Here is an 18375-nt window from a genome sequence, read left to right as displayed (position 1 = left end):
GTATTATCTATGTTGCTTCATATTTGTTAATAGTAATTTTAGACATCAGATTAAACTGAATAAGCTATAGGGTAAGCATTGGACCACAACATTGGTTTGAACCATAAGGTCAATGGCTTCGGATCTTTTCTTCTTTCAGCATGCTGACTCATGCCACGAAAAGGCCAACTCACCTCAGAAACCCTATACAGGGTTGCTATGAGTTGGAATCAACTCGACAGCACTACACTTAACAGAAACAACAACCCATATTTTAATCAGTAGTGGGATCCCCTAGGAGGATGTATCACAAACTCCCAAAGAGTGGACTCCCCAGCTCCCTTTCAGCCAAAAACAATATTTGGCTCTTTTCCATCAAACACCGTCCTCAAATTCTTTCTTTCTCCTCAATCTCAGTTTTGGAGAATTTACCCCAGTGTAGGAATTGAGGGTTCCTTCAATCTCTAGGGTTTTGTTGTTGTTGTTGAAAGCAATGTTTCTCTGAATTAAAATGTTTCCTGTAGAAGAATCAGCCCCCCAATTGGGTGCCTGGGTTATACTCAGACTTTCTGAGGATAGAAGAAACTCTTGGAAACGAAGACTCCATGGACAAAAAGCCTACAGTGCCATGATGACGCTGTGCCTGCAAAAAGCTGCATCTATTGTGGCTAAAGTTAGATTTACTGGAAAGGGTGAGAGCCATCAACCTGCCCCAGAAGAGCCACCACAGTCCCCCTAAGTTGACTCAGAGAATATGCTGGAGCATCTCAGAACTTACCAAGGAAGATTCTGGCAGATGGCAAGATGGCACAGGGCCAAAGGACACAACAGTTCTTGGTCTCATGAGGCATTGTTTACCACAAGTAAGAGAAAGCATATGAGGCATATAGATCACATATGTGTGCATATTTGTGGCATGACCACAAACCAGGTGGTTTTCCAACCAGGGTCAATATGGTAAATACAAGACTTTCCAAGGTTGCTTGAAAATACTCCAGTGTTTTGGGTGTGGTGAGCCAAGCTGTCTGCATCAACTCGCGAGCTTCTAAGACATTTTCCCTAAGTTTCTGGATGAGACATAGCTCTTGTCCTCCAGAACCCAAATGCCCGCTCCCTGGAGTGTCTCACCAAGAAGGTGATGAATCAGGATGTCTGGGCTGGGAAAGGCAAACCATATTCTTAGGAAGATGCCCAGGCCACTGTGATTTTGGAGAGTGATTCTGCTCCAGGACCAGGTGCATGTATTGCCTGGTCTTACCCTCGGCACTCTCAGAGGAGTCATCTTGGTAAGACCTCAGTCTTCTGTAAGTACTTAGAGAATGAAGCTGGGGGATCAACTTTTCTGATGTCAGAACACAATATCCTTTATAAAGCACAAGTATTTCTGCAGATCTCACTTAGCATACAAAAAGAATTTCATGTTTTGCTGGCTTCAGATCTTTTCTTCTTTCACCATGCTGACTCATGCCACAAAAAGGCCAACTCCTTCCCTTGTTAAAATGCAGAGGAATTTTTATAGTGTGTCTTGATGAAACTTCGAAGTAGCTTTGCCACAAAGTCTTTTGTTAAAAACAGAAGCATAAATTATTTTACCCCTTATTTTATTCACTGCAATTCCTTTCATACCAATTGTCTCGTTTTACCTGAAACCTTTATTTTGCTCTGTGTTTCAAGCAGCTAGAGACTTTCTTCAGGGAAGGTGCTTGGGTACCATAGTTTCAGAACTTTTGAATGCCAGAGATAATCTCCTCGTTGCCATTTTTACAGATTAGGAGCATTTTTGCCTGTGTGCAACTCACTAGGTTCTATTAGTCTTTTGCTGATCATTTTTATCGTATTTAGAATTAGAGAAGTCTCATTTCAAACTAATTTTTTTTTGTTAGGTTTTAGTGATTTCTTTCTGCCCCTGTTTTTGGTAAGTTATTTATTTTTGTTTGTTTAGTTTTCTTTTAATCCTTGAACTTCAATAATATTTCCAGGCTATTTCTGTCATCTACTAATTCTGGAGTTTGATGCTGTCTTTTCTCATTACTCCTTGTAGAATATTTATCTCTCCTTACCCATATTGGGGTACCCTGGTGTGGCGCTGCAGGGTAATCCACTGGACCACAAGGTCAGTTTGAATTGCAAGATTGGTGGTTCAAACTCACCAGTCATTCCTCAGAAACCCTTTACAGGGTCTCTATGAGTTGGAAGCAACTTGATGGGACTTAACAACACCCCATGCTAGCTCTCCTACTTCTGTATCCAAATTTCCTACAATTTCCTTAACTTTTATATTGGTGTGTGTATTTATGGTGTGGCACTATGGGCTAATGCACTGGACTGCAAAGTCAGTTTGAACCTCAAGTTTGGTGGTTCAAGCTCAGCAGCTGCTTCTCTCGGAAATCCTATAAAGTCAGAACCGACTTGAAGGCACTTAACACCAACAACACCAACAATAACAAAACACACACACACACACACACACACACACACACACACATATATATATATACAGAGAGAGAGAGAGGAGTCCTGGTGCGTTGCCAAGGAATAAACACTGGACCACAAAGTTGGCTTGAATGGCAAGGTCAGCAGTTCAAACTTACCAGCCATTCATCAGAAACCCTACACAAGGTCACTATGAGTAGCATCCAACTGGAAGGCACTTAAGAAAAACAACAACATTAGATAGATAGATAGATAGTTAGATAGATAGATAGATAGATAGATAGACAGACAGATAGAGATCGAGATAACTCTAGAACAATACTTTTTAATTTACTTCTTACCCAGACTAATTTGCTAACCTGCCTCCTGTTCATATTTTATTTTGATAATAATGCTTTTCATTAGAACACTATCATTCCAATTACACATTACTCCTTTTCCATCAATGCAGTGCCATCTGAAATCCCAATGAGAGTGAAAAGTAAGACATAGATTTTAGAATTCTGATAATAGCTTGCATGTTAGCACAGAGGATCTGTGGATTCTTTATTTCATCATGGGTAGAAATTTATGTGTTTCTATTGAAAAACATATTGCCAACTGTATGAACCTGGCTGTCTTTGTACATCCTCACCACTCTCCTTAATATCCCGTTTTACAGTTCTAGAAATCAGTATGTACCATGGCACCGGTGGTATCTCAACTCTTAGGAGGACATATCTTTCAGTGGTCTTTTAGAAAAAGGTCAGGAGTCCCTGGGTAGTGCAAACAGTTAATGCATTTGTCTACTAACCGAAAGGTTGAAGGTTTGAGTCCACTCAGAGGCTCCTCATAAACAAAGTCCAGGCTATCTATCCTCTGTTGAAAAATCAGCCATTGGAACCCTTACGGAGTGTAGTTCTACGTACTCAGACTTACAATGCTCACCATAATTCAGAGTTGACTGGCAAGTGACTTAAAAAAAAAAGGTCAGCTTCAACAGTTCTCTCATGAGTTTTTTGTCTTCTTCCATCACATGATCTGTTTTCATCCAGATAAACTTTTTTGGAGGAAAAAATTATCTTCCATATTTTGACTGTTCTTTCTTTCTTTTGTACTAGAATCCAAGTAGTGGAGACTCATCCATTTACAGTCTCTGAAATTACACTAATAATATTCTTTAATTTTACTTTTCCTTGGGCTACATTCTCAAATAATTTCATTTTCCTTTTGTTATACGTGATTGGCATCACTCAAACACAGTGAGTTTGTTTCTAACATAATTTTGAAATAGTGTTTTTATGTCTCATAATTGCTGTAGGGTGTAACTCATAGTTAGTATATGCCAGAATGGCGAGTGTCTGTAGCTCAATTCTTCCTTCTGAGAGTCAGACAGTTGGCATGTATTACTAATCTTTTATATTGCAGATTAAAGAAATCCAAAATTTGTGCAGTGTCTTCCACAAAAGCCAAAGCCCTTTTGTAATCACAATATATTTGTCTACTCCCTTTTCTGTAATTTAATATATTTTGGATAGCCCAGGGTTCCATTTGGATGGGGAGAATCACCCTTCACCTTGTAGAACGAGCAAAGTGTTTAGAGAATGAGAATGGGTCTTCTAGGAGGTTACCTTTTGGGTCCAATAATGGTATCATTATATAGTGCTAGCTATGCTCTGATTTCCTCACCTGTTAAAAAATAAATACAAATCACATGTCAGTTAGCGGAACTTGCCAGTATGTAAACTCTGTGTGGTACAAACATATGCATTTGACTGCTAACAGAAAGGTTACATGTCCAAAGCCACCCAGAGGCATTCAGATTAGGCTGGCAGTTTACTTCTAGAAAAAACAGCCACTGAAGACACTATCTCACCAAAAACACAATAAAATATTGTGTAAAAACTCAACCAGCCAACAAAATGAAGCCTATCAGGAGCACGATTGTCTTCTGACGCACACACATAAAGATCTCTGTGAATCAGGTATCTCCACTCTACTGGTTAAGCTCTGCCTCAGGCATTTTTATAATCCCTTGGCTATTTCTATTCAGGACAGGAAAACAATTGTCTTGGTTGTAAAATGCAGAAGCCTTCCAAATTTCTTGGCATAGATGAGTGGATACCTCCAGTGAGCGATTTCAATATGCATTCCATCAATTCCTGGAATCTTGTTTTTTGCCAGTGCCTTCTGTGCAGTTTGGGATTCTTCTGTCCATAACTACTGGTTCTTGATCATATGCTATGTCTTGAAATGGTTAAACATCAACCATTTCTTTATGGTACAGTGAATCTGTATACCTTTTGCTTTCTTTGAAATTTTGTATTCAGCTCTTTTATGTCCTCATTTTTTCCACTCGCTTTACCATGTCTATGCTGGAGGGCAAATTTCAAAGCCTCTTCTAACATCCATTTTGGCCTTTTCTTTCTTTCCTGTCTTTTAAATGACCTTTTGCTTTCTTCCTGAATGATGGTCTTGATGTTATCCCACAACTCCTCTGGTCTTCAGTCATTAGTGTTTAATGCATCAAATCTGTTCTTCAGATGATCTCTAAATTCAGGTATGAGATGTTCAAGGTCATATTTTGGCTCTTGTGAATTTGTTTTAGTTTTCTTCAACTTCAGCCTGAACTTGCATATGAGCAATTGATGGTCTGTTTCACAGTCTGCCTCTGGCGTTGGTTTGACTGATGATATTGTACTTTTCCCCATCTCTTCTTACAGATGTAGCCAGTTTGATTCCTTTGTATTCCATCTGATGAGATCCATGTGTACTGTCATCTTTTATGTTGTTTTAAAAAGACATTTGCAATGAATTCATTGATCTTGCAAAATTCTGTTGTGCAATCTCTAACATCATTTCTTTCACCAAGGCCATATTTTCCAACTACTGATCCTTCCGCATTGTTTCCGACCTTTGCTTGATTTCAATCATGAATAGTTATCAATGCATCTTGATTGCATGTTTGATCAATTTCAGATAGAAGAAGTTGGTAGAGTTCTTCAATTTCATCACACTGGCTTTAGTGGTTGTTGCATAAATTTGAATAATAGTTGTATTAACTGTTTTTCCTTGTAGGTGTCTGAATATTATCCTGTAACAGACAGCACTGTACTTCAACATAGATCTTGAGATTTTCTTTTTGATGATGAATATAACACCATTTCTCTTCAATTTGTCATTCCAGGCATAGTAAATTACGTGATTGTGAGATTCAAAATGGCCAACACCAGTCCATTTCAGCTCATTAATCCTTGGATATCAATCTTAAGGCTCCATTTCCTTTTTGAAACTTCCAATTTTCCTAGATTCATATAATTCATACCTTCCATGTTACCATTATTAATGGATTTTTGCAGCTATTTCTCCTCATTTTGAGTTGTACCCCACCAGCAAATGAATGTTCTGAAACCTGTCCACCATGGGTGACCCTGCTAGTTTTAAAATACCAGTGGTAAAGCTTCCAGGAACACGCAAACCACCACAGTACAACCAACTGACATCAGCCTGTGGTTGGCAGTTGAGCTTCATTCATGAACAATGTCTGACTTGAGCATTGTCCTGTTGACAGCACTATCTGATGGAATCAAACCGACAACAGCAACTTGATAGGTAAGGCAGTGAGTTTATGCCATGAAGGAGGACATCTCAGAAAAGAGGGTGAGGATGGCTGCACAACTTGAGGAATGTAGTCAATGGCACTGAATTGGTTGTTAGGTGCCATCTAATCAGTTCCGACTCATAGCAACCCTGCATAGGGTTCCCAAGGAGTGGCTGATGAGCTTAAACAACCAACCTTGCACCTTAACCCACTGCACAACACCAGAAATTATGGAATTGGTATATGCTTTATGTGACTATTTTCAACACCGATACATAGTTTTGTATTATAATGGGAATTTCCATTGAATGAGCAGTCCTACTATATAAAATTTCATGAGGATATAAACACAAAAAGCTAAAGAATTTATTTTTATTTTTTTCAGCATTGTTTTTATTTTCAGCATTGTTAACATTAACAAAATTATAGAAATAATCTAAGTGGTTATGAGTAGGGGGTTAATGAAGTAAATCACAGTATTTGTATACAAGGGAATCATGTATTTGTTAAAATGATTGTAAACTAATCTGAGTTATGAATACTGATATAGGCATAATGTCTTTATATGCGCTATGTTGTTGTTGGTAAGTGCTGTAGAGTCAATTCCAACTCATAGCAAGGAGTGGCTGGTGAGTTTGAACTGCTGACCTTGTGGTCCAAACAGACCTTGAGGTTCAAACTGACCTTGCAGTATAGTGAATTGTCTTACAGCTCCATATCAGGACTCTGTATAATATGCTAAATAATATGTTAATCACCATTCATTTGTCAATTTGTTATACTATGGTGGCTTGTGTTTTGCTGTGATTCTGGAAGATATGTCACGGGTATTTTAAATACCAGCAAGGAACCCCATGGTGGACAGGTTTCAGCTGAGCTTCCAGACAAAGACAGACTAGGAAGAAAGAGTGACGAACTACTTCCGAATATTTAGTCACTGAAAACCTTATGAATAGCAGAGAAACACTGTCAGATATAGTGCCGGAAATTGAGCCCCTCAGGTTGGAAGGCACTCAAAATACGACTGGGGAAGAGCTGCCTCCTCAGAGTAGAGTTGACCGTGATGATGCGAATGGAGTAAAAGCCTTCAGGATTTGTATTTGCTGATGGGGCACACCTCAAAATGAAGACAAACAGTTGTAAACATCCATTCATAATCAGAACATAAAATGTATGAAGTATGAATCTAGGAAAATTGGAAATTGTTAAAAATGAAATGGAACGCATAAACACCAATATCATAGGCATTAGTGAGCTGAAATGGACTGGTATTGGCCATTTTAAATCTAACAACCACATGGTTTACTATGCCGGGAATGACAAATTGAAGAGGAATGGCGTTGCATTCATCATCAAAAAGAACATATCAAGATCAATCATGGGAAAAAAAAAAAGGTCAGTCATGAAGTACAAGGTTGTCTGTGATAGGATAATATCCATATGCCTACAAGGAAGACCAGTTAATACAATTATTATTCAAATTTACCCACCAACCATTAAAGTCAGTAATGATAGAAATTAAAGAATTCTGCCAGTTTCTTTAGTCTGAAATTGATCAAACATGCAATCAAGATGCATTGATAATTACTGGTGATTGAGATGCAAAGTTGAAAACAAAGAGGAAGGATCAGTAGTCAGAAAATGTGGCCTTGGTATTATGATGCTGGAGACCACATGATAGAATTTTGCAAGCCTAATGACATCATCATTGCAAATACCTTTTTAAAACAACATAAATGATGACTATACACATGGACCTCACCAGATGGAATACACAGAAATCAAATTGACAACATCTGTGGAAAGAGACAATGGAAAAGCTCCATATCAACAACCAAAACAAGGCCAGGGGCAGACTGTGGAACAGATCATCAATTACTCATATGCAAGTTCAGGCTGAAGCTGAAGAAAATGAAAACAAGTCCACGAGAGCCAAAATATGACCCAGAACATATCTCACCTAAATTTCGAAATCATCTGAAGAACAGATTTGATGTGTTAAACACTAAAGACCAAAGACCTGAAGAGTTGTGGGATGACATCAAGAATATCATACAGGAAGAAAGCAAAAGGTCATTAAAAAGACAAGACAGAAGGAAAAGACCAAAAGGATTTCAGAAGAGACTCTGAAACTTGCGCTCTAGCGTAGAGCTGCTAAAGCAAATGGCAGAAGTGAGGAGGTACAAGAGCTGAACAGAAAGTTTCTAAGGTCAGCTCTAGAAGACAGAGTCAAATATAAAGAAATGTGCAAAGACCTGCAGTTAGAAAATAATAAATGAAGAAAACACTTAGCATTTCTCAAGCTGAGGGAACTGAAGAAAAAATTCAAGCCTTGACTTCAAGGATTGAAGAATATGGAAGGATTCTGTGGGCAAAATGTTGAATGATGCAGACAGCATCAAAAGAAGATGGAAAGAATACGCAGTCACTGTACCAAAAAGAAATGGTGGATGTTCAACCATTTCAAGAGGTAGCATATGATCAAGAGCCAATGATCCTGAAGGAGGGAGTCCTAGGTGCATTAAAGGCATTGACAATGATCAATGCACCAGGAATTGATGGAATACAAATTAAAATCTTTCAATAAACTGATACAGCACTGGAGACATACTCACGTATGGAAGTTAACTACCTGAAAGAGATCCATATTTGTGCCTATTTCAAATGGAATACAGAAATCCTCAGACAATATCATTAATATTGCATGCAAGTAAAATTTTGCTAAAGATAATAGAAAAATGACAGCAATGATACATTGATGAAGACCTTCCAGAGGTCAAGCTGGATTCAGAAGAGGACGTGGAATGAGGGATATCACTGCTGATGTTAGATGGATCTTGGCTGAAAGCAGAGAATATCAGAAAGATGGTTATCTGTGCTTTATTCACTAAGCAAAGGCTTTCAATTTTGTGGACCATGACAAACTATGGATAACATTGTGGAGAATGAGCATTCCAGAACACTTAATTGTGCTCATGAGAAACTTGTACATAGACCAAAAGGCAGTTTTTCAAACAGAGCAAGGAAACACTGAATTGTTTAAAATTTGGAAAGGTATGCTCCAGGATTGCATTCTTTCATCATACTTATTCAACCTGTATGCTGAGCAAATTATCCTAGAATCTGGATTATATGAAGAAAAACATGGCATCAGGCTTGGAGGAAGATTTGTTAACAACCTACGATATGCGGATGATACAATCTGGCTGGTTGAAAGGGAGGAGAACTAAAAATACTTACTGATGAAGATCAAAGACCACAGCCTTCGGTAAGGGTTGTATCTCAATGTAAAGAAAACGAAAACCCTCACCATTGGACCTATAAACAACATCCATATAAATAGAGAAAAGTTTGAAATTGTCAAAGACTTCATTTTGCATGTATCAACCATCAACACTCGTGGAAGCAGCAGTCAAGAAATCAAATGATGTATTGCATTAGGTGAATCTGCTGCACAAAACCTTTTTAAAGTGTTGAAGAACAAAGATGTCAGCTTGAGGACTAAGGTGCGCCTGATCCTAGCCATGGTATTTTCAATAAGCTCATATGCATGTGAAAGTTGGATAGTGTATTGGGAAGACTGGAAGAATTGATGTATTTGCGCTATGGTTTTGAAGGAGAATATTAAAATTATCATGGCCTGCCAAAAAACAAACAAACAAACCAATCGGTCTTGGAAGAATGCTCCTTGGAAGACAAGATGGTCAGACTTCATCTCTCATGGACATATTTTCAGGAGGGACCAGTCACTGGAGAAGGATATCATAAGTGGAGGGCCAGAGAAAAAGAGGAAGACCCTCCAGTGAGATGAATTAGCACAGTTGCAGCAGCTGTGGACTCAGGCTTAGCAACCATTGTGAGGGTGGCCTGTGCCAAGTAGTGTTTCCTTCTGTTGTGCATCGTGTTGATATGAGTGGGTGCCAATCCAATGACACATAACAACTGCAACCATGTGCTAAACATTTGGAATGAAATATACCAACATTTTAACAGTGGACAAAAAGAGATTAAAATGCAAGAGATATTCCCCCTTTAAAATAGCACCAACAACACCAAAGATAAACTATGTAGGAATCTATTTTAAAATGTACACAGCCTGCATGGGAAAAATATTAAACACTGCTGAACTGTTCAGAAAGACACAAAATGAGACTGAAACATATGGGAAGATAACTCAATATTATAAAGATATCAATTCTTCCCAAGCTATTATGTGTTAATATACCTTGATGTTAATAAATGTTTTAAAAATCCTGGGTTTCTTTATTTACTTATTTTGAGATAAGTTGATTCTGAATTTCAAATGGAACAATAAAAAGTTTGATTATCTAGGAACACCTTAGCTAAGAATGACAGAGTGAGGGAATTAGTTAACTCTATAGGAGACTGAATCATACCATACAGGCTCTGTACTTAGAGCAGTGTGCCACTGGTGCATGAATATGCAGGAAACCCAAACAAATAAAATAAATTCTAGAAACAGAATCACATGTATCTGGAAATTTGTTATATGGCGGTAAGTACACCAATACTTTTTTTGGTAATAAAAAGTGTTGCTACTAGTGTTGCATCAGTAAAATAGAGGAAGACACCCACCTCCCCCTCCCAAGAAAATGAATTGACACAGTGGCTGCTAATTGCAATTGTGAAGACGGCACAGTACTGGGGCGTGTTTCACTGTGTTGTGCATAGTTGTTACTATGAGTTGGAACTGACTCTGTGGTATCTAACAACACCTAGGGTTCCAGTTCATCCAGATACAGGTTTTCTCCAACCAAAATGTGTTTAAACATATCTCTGCAATCAGCAGATGACTACAGATGGCCTCTCACTAATACACTTGCTTCAGTCAATGTAAAGGTGCCTGTAAAAGAAAAAAAAAAAAAAAAAGAATACTTTGTATGCTGTGGGGGATAAATGATTGATTTTGAGATCAGGGCTAATAATCAAATTTTTAACAAAACTCAAGAGGAAGTCTTCCCAAATCATTGAGAATGTACAACAAGTTTATGGGAATGCTGCCCCACAGAAAACAAGAGTTTGTAGATGGCTCAAGTTCTATAAGGAAGGCTGGGAAGACCACAGAGATGAACCAAAAGATGAAGACCATCAGCCTTGATGAATGAAGAAACTGTGCCTGATACCCAGAAACTAGAGCTAGAAGAACATAGAGTTACCATTGTGCAATAGCCACTGCCTTAGGGATCTCAGATGGCTTGGCATTTTCAATTTTAATTGAACATCTTGGCCTCAGCAAGCTTTTGGCTCAATGAATAGGCACCCAAAGTGTTTCACCAAGATCTTTCCATTTGTCTTATTATTTTTTTCCCCAGGAACTTTTGTTTATTATCAAAGTCATATTTGGTGTCAACTATATGCCACAACTACAAAAATAATTGCACACATTGCAATCTCAAATGCAAACAATCAAATGGAACCCCAGACATTGAAAAAACAATTCCAGTCACTCCAGAAAGCAACTGAAGTTTTAAAACATCTTAATACATCCAGCCAACAAATTAAAATGAGTAACAAGAAAAAATACAAATCCAGAGGTTTGGTCTTGATGTTTTAAAAAGGCAACTGCTCAAGCATTTCCATCAATTCAAATATCAATCTCTCGGCCACACAGCTTCATCCAAGTCGTCATCTGGCAGGCCTGCTCAGCCACCTCAGGCGACTCAAACTTGACCACATTGCGTCGGTTGGACTTCCCGTTCTCCATCTTGATGTCATTTTACCGCACATGGCCACATTCGTTGAATTTGTCATTTATCATTTTCCATGTAAAATCAAATGGGAGGTTTCTCACAAACATCCGGCCGGCCTTCCAGGCCATTCCAGGGTATGGCCTCTGGTTCCACCAAAGGAACCATCAAAGCTCTGCCACGCTTCATCCCAATGGCGGGATCAAAGCTGGTGCGGCCGACATCACCCATAGCCAGGCCTATGTGCTTCAGGTTCTTGGCGCCCATGCACTCCAGGCCAGTGACCATGGAATACACCACAGGACCCATGTGCTCCAGGCCAGCTTCTGTGCCTATGGGCACCATGGACACCTTGCTCAGACCCATACACTCGATGGCAGGGACCATACACTCCACAACAGAGCCCGTGCGCTCAATAGGCTTACACACTGTCAATAGGCACTGTCATGTGCTCTAGGCCGAGGCCTATACCAGCACCCAGGTGATCCACACAGATGCGCTCTATGGTGTGACCCATGCGCTTGATGCTGGAGGCCATATGGTCAGGGCCCAGTGGGCCCATGCGCTCCCCAGAGCCTGGGCAGTCCCTGACAAGGCCAAGGCACTCAATCTCCGAGCCCACGTGATCCATGCCAGGGCCCAGGCCTGCACCCATGTGTTCCATGCCCCAGATGCGGTCAATTCCGGGGCCCATCCTGTCGATCCCTGGGGATGCTGCCTCCACCTCCACCTCCTCCCTGCTTTGCCATCATTGTGCCTCTCTTCAGTGCTTTACTTAGGGACTCATTTATTTTGCCCATATTCATCCTAGATCCAAATCGGCCCATGTTTTCCATGCCACCACCAAAGGTCAGGTGATTGACATCGATCTGCCAATACCACCAAGGCCATGGGGTAGCTTCTGAGGACACTTGGGAGGGAAAAAGTCTCCCTTCCTCTTTAAGAATGTCTGCTCAGACTGCCACACCAACCATACTAAATACTTCCTTCAGTTTCTTCCAGCCAATTTTATAATCCAAATTTGCTACAAGTACTTTGCTTCTGAGTCTTCTGGCCTTTTGCATTGCTTTCCTGGTATTACTGAATGTCTGGGCTCAGGCAATCAGGGTCTTGACATGCCCCGCGATGTGCCTGCCTATCCGGTCCCTTGCTTCAAGGTCGAGGATGCACAATGGGCCACCGAAAGGAAAAGAGTCTTATTTGATTAGCTATTGCTTACTCTCTTCTTAGGGCCCTGGTGGGCCTCATGCACCTCTCCTGCCTCTACCCATGTTCCAAGGACTGAACCAGACTGTATCTCACGGTCCCTGACACTCAATGGCCACCAAGAGAAGAGGGAGCATGGAGCCTCCACTCAACTCCTGTCTTGGGTCCACCAGTGGACTCATACTTCTAAAGTGGGAGCCAGTCAAGAGTGACAGACACATTCAGTGAGGCGCAGAGAGACAGACAGAAAACACACAGCACGGAGAGAGAAAGAATCATCTTACTGAACATGCCACAGGAATTCTTTTGGACTTCAAGCAAGGAGTCCCAGATTACAGTGAGGTATCAGGGATGCAAGACAGGAGCAAGACCACAGGAGTGTGAGAAAGCTGGTTTAATAGAAAGGGAGCGGACACTCGATAAGCGAGCAGGTCTATCTCAGAAAGCCAGTGAGCGAGACATCGATCATGGCTGTCTAGGGGTATTTATTCTTAACAATGTTTATCTCTGATGTTCTCGTAGCTCATAGGCTTTACTTCTTCTTGTATCCTGATTTAGTTAGCTTCTTCTAGTTGTGGTTGCTGGTGGTTACTGGGGGTGGGGTACATGGTGTAGGGTCTGCTCCTCCTTTCCTACATCTTGTTCAGTCATTGGCATGTTTGCCATCAGGGTCTTCTTGGACTTTCATTGTCTGCCACTCAGACTATGCTTGTTGAGAACTCTGGCAGCTTTTTTCATGCTCTCTTCCATTTTGAATTCAACAACAGCACATCCCCTTGACTTTCCTTCTGTGTCCATTAACAGCTCCACATATGTGACCTCACCAACTTTTTCTTGAACCAGATCTTTAAGGAACCGCCATTTCATATCAAAAGGTAGGTTTGTAAAGAAGGCTCTGAATGTTTTTGTCTGGTTGGCATATGTCTTAAAGCAATTGCTTCCTCTTTTCATGTCTTTCTCCTTTTTCTTGTTCTGAGCAGGCCACTCTCTGTCATTTTGGGTTCCATAGCTGCCACCTCAGCTGCCACTTTGATCCTGCCGCCATTTTCTCCATATCTCTCCATTCATCTTTTAAGAAAAACCAAAGCTAATGGAGATCATTTTAGGCAATGAATCATAACTGCAGATGAGTCTTGGATTTACCCAAACAATCCAATCAAAACAGTGGCTTCTGAGGGGATCTTTTAGACAAGTTATATTCAAAGCTGATTGATCAACTCATAAGGTTATGGTAACTGTTTCTTGGAATTCCCAAGGGGTCATCTTGTTGGATTTTCCCAAGTTGCATAGGACAATCATGAGGACTTATTATGAAGATGTTTTCAGAAAATTAAAAACTGCATTGGTAGAAAAAAGCCACAAAAGTTGTACTGACGAATATTTTCCCATGACAACAAGTCAGCTGCTCATTCTTTGAGGGCTGTCCTATGAGAATGCCATTGGGAAACCTTATCTCATCTCCCCGCCAGCCCTGAACTTGCCCCTTCAGACTTCTTTTTGTTCCCTAAACTCAAAGAACATTTGAAAAGAACATGATTTGAGTCCCTTGAGGATGCCCAAGCTACCATTTTGATGTGGTGTAAATAAAAAAGCACAGAATTCTTTGGAAAAGGGTTAGGGAGATGGAAACCTCATCTTCAGAGATGCATAAACCTGATGGAACATATGTTCTGCAATAATACCTTCACATTTTGATCTTTTTGTTTAATAAGGGTTTCTATGACTTTGTAACAATACTTTTTTACTTACCCTTGTAAAGTTATTCCAAGTGAATTTTTAATACAGTACTGACTCTTTAAGTCCTGGTGAGTTCTCTTCTAAGGAAACTCTAACACTTGCTATGAAATCTTAAACTTCATTCAACAGTTCTTTTTTTTCTCTAGTAGTTTCATTTTTAACAGTAGTTTGGAAATGATTATTTTGAAAAACTGCTATAGGATAAAGCAAATAAGTCGAGTTTCTAATGTTATTGGAAATGATGACATTCTAAGAGGAAAGAGATGAAAATGAAAATTATAAGGGAAAACTTGCAATGTTAAATGTAAATTAGAAATCTCAATAAAAATTCATGTTTTTTAAAAATATAGGAAGCTCTCTCTGTCCACTGAAAATTTCCCCAAATAAATCATGACACCCACTGACAGTGAGTCCAACTAGGGTCCAACTTCAGTTTCTGAATTCTCACTCATGGCAACCAGTGATCTTGAGAGAAATGGGTGATTTCAGATCAGGAACAGGGAAAGTGCAAGTCTAAAGGACAGCTTGTGGCTCCAGGAAGCCGTAAGCACTCAAATATTAATGGGATATGTCAAAAGATACCAATTCTAGCTCAAAGAAGTTCCTACTCACTGAATTTAAGACAACTGAAGTATCAAAAAAGAACAAGAGTTGGTTGGTGGCCGCAGAAGGTAGGTTGGTAGGTGGGCTGACTAGGTCACACCTCACTGCTTCTATTCCCAGGGCCTTGCCTGCCTCTGCCTCACACCCCAGTCCATGGATGCCACAGTGCCAGACCTGGAGGAGTTCAGCAGCGCAGCCCAGAAGCTCTACGTCTCCGACCCCGTGAAGGCACATGTAGTTCTCAAATATAGGCATACTGATGTCAGTCTGTATATTAAAATAACAGATGATTTCGTTTGTTTGGTGTACAGAACTGACCAAGCTCAAGATGTAAAGATTGAAAAATTCTACAGTCAGCTAATGTGACTTAGGGTAGCCTAGGAATCCTGTAGTGTTGCCATGGAAACAGACTGACTAGTTGAAATTGAAAACTGTCTTTTGAATTTGAGAAAGTTTGGGGACAGAACATGCTTTATGTAACTGAGTGGGCTAGTCAATATCTGAGAGATCTTTTTTTAATACCTTGTTTTTTTAATATTTCCTTAAGAAAGCTAGAGAACCTTTATTTACTTTTGGAAATTTAGAAACCTTTCACAGATTATATTATGTTGGCCAAAATATATAATTATTTCTCTGGTAAATTTGTATCAATAACTTTAAAGTGAGGTATCAGAAAAAGCCAGTTCTCCTTGAATTTAATATGCCCTTAAAAGAAAATTAAATGTAAACATTTTGTTGGATTGATGTTTCTTTCTGAGCATAAAAATGCTATATATGGCCAATAATTTGGTCACTGGAACTAACTATGAACAAGTGTATATACAGTAATATAATCTCAATTATATCTAAAAATAATTTTGAACAAGTATGCCTTTTCTAAACTTTCCCTATTTAAGGTGTATTTGTGAATGTAAGGGATCTGGAGAGGGAGGGTCGGTGTTTGTTGAACTGTGACTTTCTCTGAATCCATTTTTCAGTGATTGAAACTGCAATGAATGGCTAAGTTCAATGATGACCTCTAATGGATGAAACCACCATATTCACAGAAATATCTACTACATTTTCCCATCTAGGTTCTCAGCAGGCTAAGGAATTGCTAACTCTTTCCATAATTCTATTGATACCCTGCCCATTGTTTCTCTTGGTGTTAAACATGACTCACGCTGTCATGTTATCCAATAAACCAGCATATGATATTTTTAATGACTTATATTTACAACCTTAATTTTACCACCTAAATGTAATTTTCATATGTTCCTTCCTTAAAGGTGACAATTTGTCATGCTGAGCAACATTTTAGTATGGAAAGTTCATTGTCAGTGTAAATTTTGGGTATGTTTCAAAGAGGTCAGCAAATAAAATATTATTTAAAAATTAAAAAAAGAAAGAATAATGACTTTGATTCATTCTGGTGTGGTGCTATAGATTAATGTGCTGGACTGCAAAGTCAGTTTGAACCACAGGGTCACCGGTTCAAGCTCATCAGCTGCTCCTCAGAAACTCTATATGGGCTCGCTACAGGTTGGGACCAACTCAACGGTACTTAACAACAATAACAATACATTTAATAAACAAAAACCCATGATTCAGAGTGATATTCAATGAGACAGAGACATTTGACCAATGAAGACGACATTTTATACCAACTCCATGCTTTGAAAACTGATGACAAGCAGATATTAAATATTTACTCTGATTTATTGGCAACTCATCCCATTTGACGGAAACAAAACTCTTCTTTACAGAAGAATGTCAGTTGAAAAAAATGAAGAAGGAATAGTAAGAAGTAAACAACTTCCATAAGTAAATAATCTTCAAGCTATGTGGTTACAGAATCATAGGAAATAGTTGCACCTAAAAGCCTTTGTTGTTAAGTGCCACTGAGTCGGTTTCAATTCATAGAGACAATGTATATAGGGTTTCTGAGGAGTGGCTTGTGAATTTGAACCACCGACTTTGTAGTTAGTAACCCAGTGCTTGAGGTAACAGTTGTATTGGGGCTGGACTTCATCTGTCTTCTGAAGTAGTGCAAAATGAAATACACAGTCTCATCAACATAGCATGGTTTCTTTTTTTCTGAGTATCTTTAACCCAAATCGAATCAAGTCTTTAGACCTCTTGTCCAAATCATTGTAATGACGACAGCTAGAGGAACAAGTTAGATGACAGTCATCATAAAGAAGCTGTCGAGAAAATCCAGAATGTGGAATTTCTGCCAACCGAAAAAGACCAAAAGTAGCAGTACTGTTCTGGAGTTTAAAAAGAAAGAAACATAACCAAATATAATCCTTAAGCCTTAATTGGATGCTGATTTGGAAAGCAAACAGACAACAATTATTAAATGTACTTTTAGAACAATTGAATGTGGACCAGATATTAGATGGCACTAGGGAATTATTTTTAATTTTCTTAGGTGTGATAATTCTATTGTGATCATATAGCAAAAAGTCTGTTTTAAGGAAATATTTAGAAAATAGATAAAGCAAACATAGTAAAGTGTAAATAGTTACTGAATCTATGTATTTGGAAGACAACTATCTGGCCAACTGATTGAAAAATATTCGTTTTGTGCCCATTCCAAAGAGAGGTGACCAAACAGAATGCAGAAATCATCGGAAAAGACAATCTCTTTGAAAGTCCATGCGAGTAAAGTTTTACTAAAGGTAATACAGAAACAGCTGCAAGCATACATTGACAGAGAACTTCCAAAAGTTCAAGCTGGATTCAGAAGAGGCTGTGGAACAAGAGATATCATTGCTGATGTCTGATGAATCTTGGCTGAAAGCAGAGAATATCAGAAAGATGTTTATCTTGTTTTATTGACTACGCAAAAGCTTTCAGTTCTGTAGATCATGACAAGCTATGGACAACATTGCGAAGCATGAGTATTCTGTAACACTTAATTGTGCTCATGAGCAATCTGTACCTGGACCAAGAGGCAGTTGTTCTAACAAAACATGGGAACACTGAATGCTTTAAAATTAAGCAAGGTATGCAACAAGGTTGTATTCTTTCATCATTCTTATTCAACCTGTATACTGAGCAGATAATCTGAGAAGCTGGGTTCTATGAAGAAAAATGTGGCATCAGGATTGGAGGAAGACTCATTAACAACCTGTGATATGCAGA

General features: G+C 39.1%; 1 protein-coding gene and 2 pseudogenes across 1 annotated transcript in view; 2 read left to right on the top strand and 1 right to left on the bottom strand.

Annotated features, from left to right (window-relative positions):
* Positions 1–18375, top strand: part of EPDR1 (ependymin related 1) — a 44286-nt gene that overhangs the window by 17711 nt on the left and 8200 nt on the right. The window lies entirely within an intron of this gene.
* On the bottom strand, positions 11598–14295 carry LOC102834219 (annotated as a pseudogene).
* LOC102811273 lies at positions 15404–15660 on the top strand (annotated as a pseudogene).

Source organism: Chrysochloris asiatica, unplaced genomic scaffold (genome assembly GCF_000296735.1).
Source record: "Chrysochloris asiatica unplaced genomic scaffold, ChrAsi1.0 scaffold00006, whole genome shotgun sequence".
Classification (NCBI taxonomy): Eukaryota; Metazoa; Chordata; class Mammalia; order Afrosoricida; family Chrysochloridae; genus Chrysochloris; species Chrysochloris asiatica.
This window is presented reverse-complemented; position numbering and strand designations above follow the sequence as displayed.